The sequence below is a fragment of the Galendromus occidentalis genome, unplaced genomic scaffold (assembly GCF_000255335.2).
Source record: "Galendromus occidentalis unplaced genomic scaffold, Mocc_1.1 scf7180000076437, whole genome shotgun sequence".
NCBI lineage: Eukaryota > Metazoa > Arthropoda > Arachnida > Mesostigmata > Phytoseiidae > Galendromus > Galendromus occidentalis.
This window is the reverse complement of record NW_003804426.1, coordinates 83,863-94,647: the sequence shown is the minus strand read 5'-3', so window position 1 is coordinate 94,647 and position 10,785 is coordinate 83,863.

The following is a 10,785-nucleotide window of genomic DNA, read 5'->3' as shown; positions in this document are numbered from 1 at the left end:
ATGTCAGCTCCACTGAGAATGTTTGGCGTCCCCGTGGTCTTCCCCAATCAGCTGGTCCTGGTCTGAGTTCCGCCGCCGTCGTCACAGCTTCCTTTGATTTGTCGTCAGTCTGTTCCGGTGGATTCGGATGCCGCGCACGCTTCGACTCCGACATTACAAAGGGACGAACAACTGCTGACGCCGGCTTCGCCTGCGTCGGCTTTGTTATCATCATCGGCTACTCTATCGCAAAAGGTTCCCGCTTCAAGAAGCCATCCAACTCGTTCAGAGAGGGCCGAGCTTCCGGACGGGGATCGGCTAGACCTCCGATTGGACCGAGACGCCGCGACCCCGGCCGTGAGGAATTTTCCACGCAACCGGCAATCGGCATGGAATCCCCTTGCAGCAGCCACCCGGCATCTTAATCCTCCCCCGAATTACGGGTCCTCACCTCCTGACACTCTCTCCAGAGCGATTCAATTCCTTCGGAAAGAAAGGATGAGAATGCTTCCGGTGCGGGACAGGAGCAGCGGAGGGAGGCCGTGTCGGCCGCGTCTGTCGGTTTCCGTTTTCCTCGATTGCCGTAGATCGTATTGTTTGTCACTCGCTCCACTCGCCCGAGCTTGACCGTCCTCTTCGAAAATGCGCCCCTACTCCGAGATCCTCGTCACGTCATCTCGATCCGGACAATGAGTCGTGATTCTTTCCGGTCTCTCCAGCCGCCTTTCAGGCAGGAATCGAGCGTCTGATCGAAAGCATTGCTTTGCCCAAACTGATACAGACTCCATCGATTCGGAGAATCTGTATGACCATCATTCGATATCGAGCCCAGGTCCAGCGTGGGAGTCCCCGTCATGCGGGGCACCTCGGGAAACGGCTCCATGTTCGATGGAGCTGCTGTCAGCTCCGTGAAGTGGCAGCGACTTTAGAGCAAAGTCATTCGTCTGAAGCTCGCCCTCCGTCTGGAGTTTTATCGATAGCCGACCGAGCGGCCAGCTAAGCGGCAAACAAACCGGCTAGTTCTCCAACGTCTGTTCCTTCTGTCGTTCGAGAAATCCGATAGCCCCGCAACACGGCCCCGACGCTGTCCCGCATCGGATGTTCGCGTTGGAACCCTCATTCCGATCGGATGTCTCCCGCCCCCTTCAAAGGCTCACTCGCTCGAGCCCAGTCGCAAGTTGCGACTCCCAACATGAAAACAAGCGTTGGACGAGCTGCAAGTCCCCCCCGATGAACTATTCATCGGTTCAAGGACGTTCAAGGACCGTCTTCGCAATCACAGAGTTCACTTGATATGCTCAGTCGCCAGAGTTCCGTTCTCGATTCCTTGGGAAACCTCAGATAAACATCGACTTCTCCTCATCACTCTGCGATCGTTTCCGCTTGAGTTCCGGAATTAAGGTAGCGCTGCGCAGTCGTGGAAAGGAAAGAACGAGGCACTGGAAGGGCTTGTATCTGGTGCCTACACGTAACCATCTCTCAGGGAAATCTGATGGCAGCAGCTCGGAAACTTCGAGACACGGCGGGGAGAAAAAACATTTCTGTTGCATCTCAACACGTTCAGGAGAGCTCCGGTTATTTTTCAGACGCCCTCGAGAGCCAGGTCCTGGAGCACCTCTCCCTCAGGAAGCGTCCCACGAGCAACGATGCGCGCCAGGACAGAGGCTCTGAGGGAAAGGTGAAAGTGTTCGCGGAAACATCGCCTCGCCGGAGACGTTATCGCGTCGTGCGAAGTTTATTCGGCTCGGGAATAGGGGAATACCTCCATCGCGTGCTTTTCCTTGCGCCGACTTCTTGCCAAAGATATTGTTTTCGCTTCTAGAATTGTTGTCAGAGATATGGGAAAGCGTCGCACGACCTGCCGGAGGGAATGTCGTCACAAATCGTCCGTTTCGCAAGCTTCCGAGCTCGGTCACTCCAGACTCCAATGCTGGTCGATATTCAATTCTGAGCGAACCGATCGGCAGCGCGGAAGAAAACGGGACGAAGAGGAGAAATCAGAAGAGACTCGGGAGAGAGACGTGGCGACCGAGAGCTCGATGCGCGTGAATAAGACACACATTCATCTAGGCGGCTCGGAGTCGAACCAAACAAGTGAAGCGGGTAAGCTAGATTGAGGTTTGCAGACTCGCTCGACGCGACCGACCGACCCCCCACAAGCTGTTTCTGCCTTTCCGCGCAATTAAGCGTTTTCCTGTAATGAACTTTTGTTTCAATAGGAGTCTCGGCAACAATCGATAGAAAATCGCTCGACATTATCCGGTTCCGCATCGCCGCTTGAGCTCTCGAAGGTGTTCACCGTAGCCTCGAGCTGGCATCGGCACCGTCTCCTCGCGTTGTCCGACGTCGTCGGATACGTGGGTATGGCCAGCTTGCTCCCTCGGGTCATTCGTGCATAGTCCGAGGACCTTGGTCGGCGACCTCCCGAGGTCTTGTCGGGAGCTCCAATCCATGTTGAATTTTGCGACCCTACGAAGAAAAAAATACTTGTGAGTGCCAGTATTGATTCGCTTTGAGCGCTTCCGTAAATCATCGTCAGGCCGAACAAGGCGTAGTTTGCTGCATCGTAATCGGAGTCTCGATAACAAGGGCCCGGTGAGCATCGTCGAAATCGCCCGCGCTGCATTGCTCCATCGGACAATGAGCGCAGTTTTTTCGAACGAGAGCCCTTCAGGCCATCGAAATGTTTGTTCCGTACGAACGACTCTCAACAACCAGTTGCGAAGTCCGGAGCACCCTTTGCGTGAACAATAGTTGTCCGAATGCTCTGATATCCGCACCTCGATAGACACCAGCTTGGGAGTGTTCCGAGCAATGATTTCTCGATCGAGCCTTTCGGCAGGGCACGCGTCGGTGGGCCCTCACAGGGGAGTCGTTTCAGTCGTACACGTTCTCCTCACATCTATCCGTCGTAATTTGACGCCACACCGCCGCTGCCGGAAGCACGAAGAACATATTCAGAAGAGCCTTGGGGAAGACCGCTCCGAATGCAATGCGCTCTGTGCCTCTGATCGAAAATCAATATTCTCTCTAAAAACTCGAGGATAGGGGGGTAGTCCGGGGCGGTGACAATTCGTTTCGGTTCCGATTCCATGCGGAAAGAGGTCGAACGCGGAATGATTCACGTCGCGCGACCCTAATACTGTTCCGTGCTGTTCATTTGTCTTCAGAGGCACTCGACCGCCATCCGAAGAGCGAGGCCTTACTGACTGGTTGACTGAATGAACGAGGGAGCGAGCGGAGGGATGACTGAGTGGATGGAGGGATGGATGAATGAATGAGGAGGAGTTCGATGCCAATAATCAAAACNCGGACGACCTTTCCTTATTGAGCAGCAGCGTCCTCCGACGGCGTCTTCTTTTGTGTCGGAGGCTTTCTGTGTCCGCGTGCTTCTTCCGGCGAGGTCGACCCTCTTTTCATCTCGAGCCGAAAGTCAACCGGGCAAAGACCCGAGCCCGCCATGGAGTCGCGTTTACGAGGGCACCGCCCTGTATTTTCTCCTGGCCCGGGGCCTGGCAGGTCCGAAAATGGAGGAATCAAGCACTTGAACGGAAAGGAATTCCCACACGAAGCACAAACAAGATGGGAACGCTCCACGGGAAGATCGCTCCGTCCGTGGGAACCCGCGGGGAGATTCTACGGTTGGGCTTGATCCCTTCCGGATCAAGTCCCCGCCGTGGAATCATGAGCCCTTCGAATAAGAATGTCAACCATCGGATCGCCAATGTTTCCTTTTGATGGTGTGCGACAAACTTCCGAAATCCTGTGTCTCCGGGGTTGCGGCTCGTCGGGGGAAAAATCTCGCTTGAGCCGAACGTGACAGAGTCAGGGAGAAGTTCGCGCTGCGTCGCTCGTATGCGGCGCGTCCGATTTATCGCTTCGTTGATTCGTTCAGTCAGAGTTTCTTCAGACCAACTCTGTGTCCCTTTTCTCTCACATCTGCGCTCCGAACTCCGACTTTTACTCAGCTACCGGGCTCGAAGTCAGTTCGACTGTTCACGGAAGGGGAAAGGAGAGGCTTACGCTCTCCGAGAGAGCCGCCTTCGACCGATCGTCTTCGCAAGCACTCAATCAAACTCCAGCAATGGTTGATAACGAGCTATGTCGTTGCATCCGTCCCTGAGGCAAAGTTTGCGTTAGCTTGCCCGACCCCCCCCCTCCACTCTCCGGAATCCGCCACCCTCTCCCGCCCAAGTCTCTCTCTCCCCCGCCCAATGCGCGCCTGTTGCACAAGCAGCGTGATATTTCGAGTCGGTCGCATTTATTTCCCTTCACCTTTCCTCCCATCGACCCCCTCTTCCCATGTTTTTTTAATCAACGAGCCTCAAGTGGAACTCATATGGCTCCGTCCCTCCTCTGACCTTTGAAAAATTCCCCAGACCACCTTTGAGGGTGAATCGGAAGCATTCGCCGCGAAGTTCTCCATCTCAAGCAGCGCGATACCGACCTGAACCGTCTGAGAAGCGATGAGAGGTTCGGTCCTCGACTCCGCAGCTCTCGTCAAGCTGTCAACAAGACGACGGCAGGGGCTGCCGAAAGTATCCATTGGTGAGTCGGCGAGGAATATCACGGATACAGGATTGAACAAAGAAAAATGTTGTCAGAAAAGAGGCGTTCCTGCCTCTCGGCAAGGCCGCCAGAAGAGCTGACTCGACTCGTCTGTTGCCCGTTACTTGAGAGCGCTTTCCTCATTCGAAGCTTTTTCCTCTCGTCCTCGAGGGAACGAGTCTGTTTCTGTCGACGGGAGCGGGAACAACATGACGACGGCGACGAGCAATTCCGAGGATGCCGAACAGGTGGCGGTTGGGTTTTTGCCTCTTATTCCTCGTCGAATTCCTTCCAGCAGGAGTGTAGTACGGCACGAAATTCAGCGAGTCATCCCTGAGGTGCATCTTATTAGAACAGTCTTATTCCTGAGAGACGAGATCGTGAGTAGCGTTTTTATCCTTTCTAGCTCCCTATAAGCCGCCGTCGCCGTTCCCTCCGACACTCTCTCCAATTCTCGCCACGAGCGCCGCGCCGCAACCCTCGAGGCTTTGAGCGCGGTAACTTGCGTTCGTGCTCGACAATCAAATACATCGTCTGTTTGACTGCTAACTCACCCGGTGTGTGACCGCTCGGCCTGCGCGACTCGAAGATACCTCAGAACCTCGTGCAAGGAGATCAAAGACTCCCTCGATGGAAGCCACGAAAATAGGCGGTTCCGCGAGCGGTAACACCAGCGTTCCACGAATAACTCATGCATCACGCAACTCTGCGTCGTACCCGCATCCCATATAGAATGGAAGGGGGAATGAGGCGGAGGAGCGAGAAGTCCAGGAATGCAGAGAGGGCACATGAGTCGAGAACCTGAGACTGCTTGGGTATGGGGCACGAGTTTTTTTTTCCAGTTCTTGCGGATTTGCTTCTCCAAGCCGTCAATGTTTATTCATACGCTGCGTCGAAAATAGGAAGTACCCCCTCTACACTTGGGAAACTTTTCCGCGTACGATTCCCGGCGAGCGATGGGAAGCCCTCCCTGCGGCTTACATGTTTATGAATAACGGAAGGGTTATGATTCTCCCATGTCTTGCATACCAGCGGCGCCAAGAACAAAAAGTTCGCATTCTTTACGGCCTAATGAATGAGTATTTTAATGAATCAGTATTTATTGACGACAGGTCGTGACGCGCGGCGAAAAAAATCATTTCCGCTTTTATGAGGCATACCGACCCCGACACATGGGGTCTGATACATATCAGCGCACGATGAAAAAACCCTTCCTAAAAACCTCCTCCGGGACGACGTCCGACCGCGGCTCAACGGAGGCAGCTTGATATGTCGAATTAAAAGTCTTAGGTCGACTATCGCCAGGCGAGGGAACCGAAAGGGCGAACCTTAACGACGTGTTCCCTCCCAAACACAACTACATCATCCCTCCGCCCAGTGGCTCCTTGCAGATCTAGTCCCCGCTTGACTTTCCCACGTGATTCATCCGCCGAAATTTATTTATTCGCCGCTTCGCGCGGAATCTTTCGATTGACCTACAGCAGGCGAATCGATATGCGCCGAACTCAAGCAACAGAGCTGTACATCGCGACAATCTGACCGAGTATTAGAGCCGATCAGCGCTTCGTGGAAGTCTCCAAGTCCCCATCGAATTGAGTTCCGGAAACATCAATGTTTTTGCCGGAAGCGAGACGATCACAAACCGACCGCGGGGCACAGTGAACTTCATGAGCTTCCCCGGAGACTGAGTCCGCAGAAAACGCCAGGCAGATGTGATTTCTCGAGTACAATCCCTCGACCTCTTTTCGGCTCGCCAGCGATTGTCATGTATTGCAATCGGAACGAGGGCTGACTGAGTGACTTCCTGAATCCCAAATGAGAACAGAGCAAGCAGAGATGTGAGTATGCATGAGCGAAGCAGTTAGTACTCCCCACTTCGGTCAACAAGAGCGGACTCCTGACCGTGGAATTATGATTGACGAGGCAACATCTACCGCGACAACCCCCAGCTAGGACCGCCCGGGTGACGACCACGGCAACAACGAGCGAAATCCGTCTGTTCCCATGCTCCTTGATCAGGTCTCTCGGAGCCACGTGCCTCGTACAAGACGTAGATGGAGCTCGAGCTGACGGAAGCGGTTTCGAATGTGAGCATGATACGCAATTACCGCACTAGCTATAGAATTATTCACGGAAGCATGCGTGGAATTCGAATTAATTATCTCGCGCCGGATTTGAGGGCCTCTCGCAAGCCCCCCACTGAGTGAATACGGGATCGCCCGTAACCTTCGAGTAAACGATCGAAAGCGAAGTCAAGCCAAACTTCGTAATCAGATCGTGTAAGAAACCCAGGAAGGCTATCGCGAACTGGTTCGCGGAGAACCCTCGGTTGCTCGTCCGGGCTGATGTTTGATTCTGTTCAGCTGCCGTTTCGAGATACCTCGGTCGTTCAGCGAAGCCCGAGCGTCGTCGGGTGTTGGCCGAACGCACGGAGGCCCAGCTGTTAGAGCGTGTCTGTGCGCTTGTACGCCATGTTCGTTCGCTGGAAACAAGCTCTCGTCGGGAAAATTGAAATTTGATTCAATTCTCGTCTGTTTCCAAAAAGGAGCCACTTTGTCAAGCGCTGAACTACTACTGAGACGACGACGTGTTGAACGGCGAAAAATGCAGGGAAGAAAACTTCCCAACCCCGTTCATCCATCAATGCTCGTTACGGTGTGGGAACGGACTACGTCTACTTCGCTTTGTCGCTTTTGACACTTTTCGCCGAGAAAAATCCCCGCTCTGAGCCATGTGAGTCTAAACGAGTTTGAGCACGGCAATTCTTTCCCCGAACGGAATAGTGGGAACGGAGGCAAGCAAGTGTCATCGGCAAATCGATCGCCGCGAGAAATTGGACCGATCGTGGCGGATGGCAATTAATCGTATCCGAGGCTTTTTCAAAGGGATCATCGCCGCCGGCGCGGACTTCCGGTCATCCCTGGCAACTCTCCGCAGAGACTCAGACTTGCTTCTCGACCAGGTGTCCCGTCCGCGGAGGGCGTCAGGGGGAAATTAAGTTTTGGAGGAAGGAGGTCGTTGGTCCTACTCGAGGTCACAACCCATTCCCCTCGTGGAAGGGTATGTCTCTTGATGAACGGCTCAGTCCGCCGGATGACGGGTCTATCTCGCGATAGTAGATTCTCTCTACAAGCAACAGATAAAGTGGTTTTCGACACGTCGACTCCCTTGCCCGCCCTGCTCACATCGAGTCCAGGCTTGAATTACATACTCATGAGAACATATCGAGATTTCGACACGGTCTGCAAGAACGCATCCGAGGCCGAATCGAGCGGAATAAGATGCCCTCGTTCGTTCGTCGATCGACTGATATTTCGGAATCTCTCCCATTCTCAGTACTTCTCCTCTTTCAGCTGCCTTGGCACGAAGTATGTTCTCGTAATTGGCAGCCAGCAATCGGGCTCTGACTTTTTTGAACGGAGTCAAGCTTTGAAGGAGCCTGGTCGGGCTGCAGGTTGTGCTCGGTATTCACGACGTACATCGAGGAGGCACTGCACTAATCCTATTACAGATAGAATGACTGTACAGGTTGAGACAGCAGCTGTTATTCTTTTATTGACGACCGCAACTCACTGGAGAGACTCATGGCTTGCAAATTATTGAACACAACAAAAACATCAGATTTTTTTCATTTCGTCTCCAGCTCCCCCGTTCGACTGCGCGTCCCAGGTAAGAGGCCGGCGAGACCATGCAAGGTGATCGTCAATAAATTACGACGATATCGCTTACGCGGCTCAGTTGAGAGGATTTGATCGGTACCTTCGAAGAATGCGCGTCTCTATCAGCAGATTATTATCTAGTTCTTTTCAATTATCTTTCCAAGATCCTGATCATTATCTATCGTTTCCCCGAAATCAGTCAGAGTTCGTTCCCCGAGCTCCGTCATGGACTCGAAGCGTCTCCGAGTCTGAAACAAGTTCCGGAAAATCTCTTGGTGAGCGGATTCGCCGGGGGGAGGGGGATCCTTCTACTCTCCTACAAGAGAATGACGAATGAGACGATGCTGCGCATTGCGGCCACCATGTCCCCTTATAATTATTCAGCTTTGTTAGCGTAGTGAAGGATAGCCACGACTGCCACGGCGTGCGCGGCGGCGGCACCACGGGTTCCTCTAGTCAGCCAGACGATGGCTGACAAAGAGTCTGCACGGACATCAGCAGCGCACTAGCAGGCACTTAATGGAGCGTGGTCTCGACGAAGAAACGAGCGAAAAAGAAGGAAACTACGTTAGTGCCGCTGCCGCCGTGGTTGATTCCGCCGCCCGTAGCGGTGGTGATTGCGACAGCGGCTCCAGCAGCAGCGACAACAACAAGAGCAGCTGCAACGGCATCTCCGTCGCCGGGGAGGAGCGAGTCGACTCGCTGTCGCAGCTCGCGGCCCGGGTTGGCGAACTTCATTCATCTTGACTCGCGCAGCCTGCGGTTCGCCCGAGAGCCATCGGCATCCATCCTGCTTCCGTTTTCATCCCCGTCTCACGAAATCCCCGCACTGCTTTTCCGGAGTCTAATGAAGATTCGAACTCCTTAGAGTTCGGCATTCCATTCTGAAACTCCGATCAGATCGGCGCTCTCCCACAAATAACATGACAGCATCCGAATTTCGTGATGCTGAGCTGAAATTCCGCTTATGTGAGATTATTCGAAAGCCTACGATATGAGCCGTGAGGATCCCTCCGATTGGCACAGTTTCACGGGGAACTCCGAGTCGCCTGATTGGGGAAGCGCTCCCAAGGTGTGAAATTCTGCCGCGACACGAGACTTCGGCTAGCTTCTCCCAGTACGCCGCATTCTAGGCCCCCATCCCCACGCCACATATGTTTGAAGCCCTCGAGAAAATGTCGTAAAGAGTCCAGAGGAAACGACCGCGCCTCTTCAAAAGGTCCAAAGACCAGCCCATTGAGACTCCATTCTCCGAGCTGCTCTCTTCCATGGTCTCTTGAGGGGCAGCGGGTTCCGTTCTACCCATGCGGCTCACGTCGCGTACTGTGGAATCCGACCGTAGAAAGATGATGCTGGTAAGCTTCCGAGTAAGCCGCCGGCAACAAGAATTTGTCAAATACCGAAGTGCCGTTCTCTCAGAGCCAACAATGCTACGAGCGTAGCGTGCAAACTCACCGCCGAACCCTGTAATTCAACACAGGGATCCGGCAAAGCGGCCTCTGCACACCTCGGAACGAGCCCTAGAGTCCACCTCGGCCGTGGCTCTGTTGTCCGAGCGAGTTTTGAAACGAAAAGAACACACGAGCACGATGGAGCGCTCCGAGTTAGCTTGGAGACCGCGGTTGGCATCGGAATGCCGAGTTCGAATTTACTTTTGTCGGCTGCGTTGTTTTCGTCTGTGATCGTAGAGCTCAAATCCAATTGAAGCAACCGAAACGGATAAAAAAATCCGCGTCGCGCGTCTGGGTCCTCTCAAACACGGAAGGGGAAAACGCTTCACGACCGCAGCTCTGTTTCGAGTACGAACTATGGGACGATGGGGGAAACTATTCTACATACATACATATATGTACATCAAGGAGCTGCTCATACATTCAGCATTCGGGAAGAGCGTCGCGTTTCTTCGATGCTTTCGATTTTCCTCGCGGCAGTAAACGAACTTTTTTTACGGCGACAACGGCAGAGATAGCGCTCAGAGGGAATACCGTAAGACGGTGAAGCACGAAAATCGTGAAAGCAGACCTCTGCAGATCTTCGTCGATATTGTGTGGATGCTCCGACCATAACTTCCATCCTTACTACTGCAGTGGATCTGCAGCATACGGAAGCTGCCTGGGTTGCAATTTATATCTCGCTCTGACAATAAACTCGGCTAATCTACGGGATCCGAGAGGAAGAACAGTGACTTTTCCCTGTGTGCTCCATTCGCTCTTTACGACGACGCAGGTTCGCACCATTGTCTCGGCTTGCACTGGAAGGAATACTCCTTGAGCTCGGGGCGACGGTCATAGGACCCCGACAGGCTGGGAGCCGTCACGATACTACGGTAGACCAATGGAGACGATTGGAGGCGACGCGAAGTCGAGACGAAGACCAGATCCTGACGAGGTCGAAACCTAGGTCTTATCCTCAGGCTGCTTTACGACGCTTTCCCGAACTTTGAACCTAAGAAGGATCCCAAATCCTGAGCTCATGCAGTTTTGCAGGGTGGGCGAGTGAACTTCTCTCGAGCATAGGTATCCGGGCGATCGGGCATTGTCGGGGTGAACGTCGGGCAAGGGATTTCAGGACCCCGGAGCTCCGGGCCACGTATTTTTAA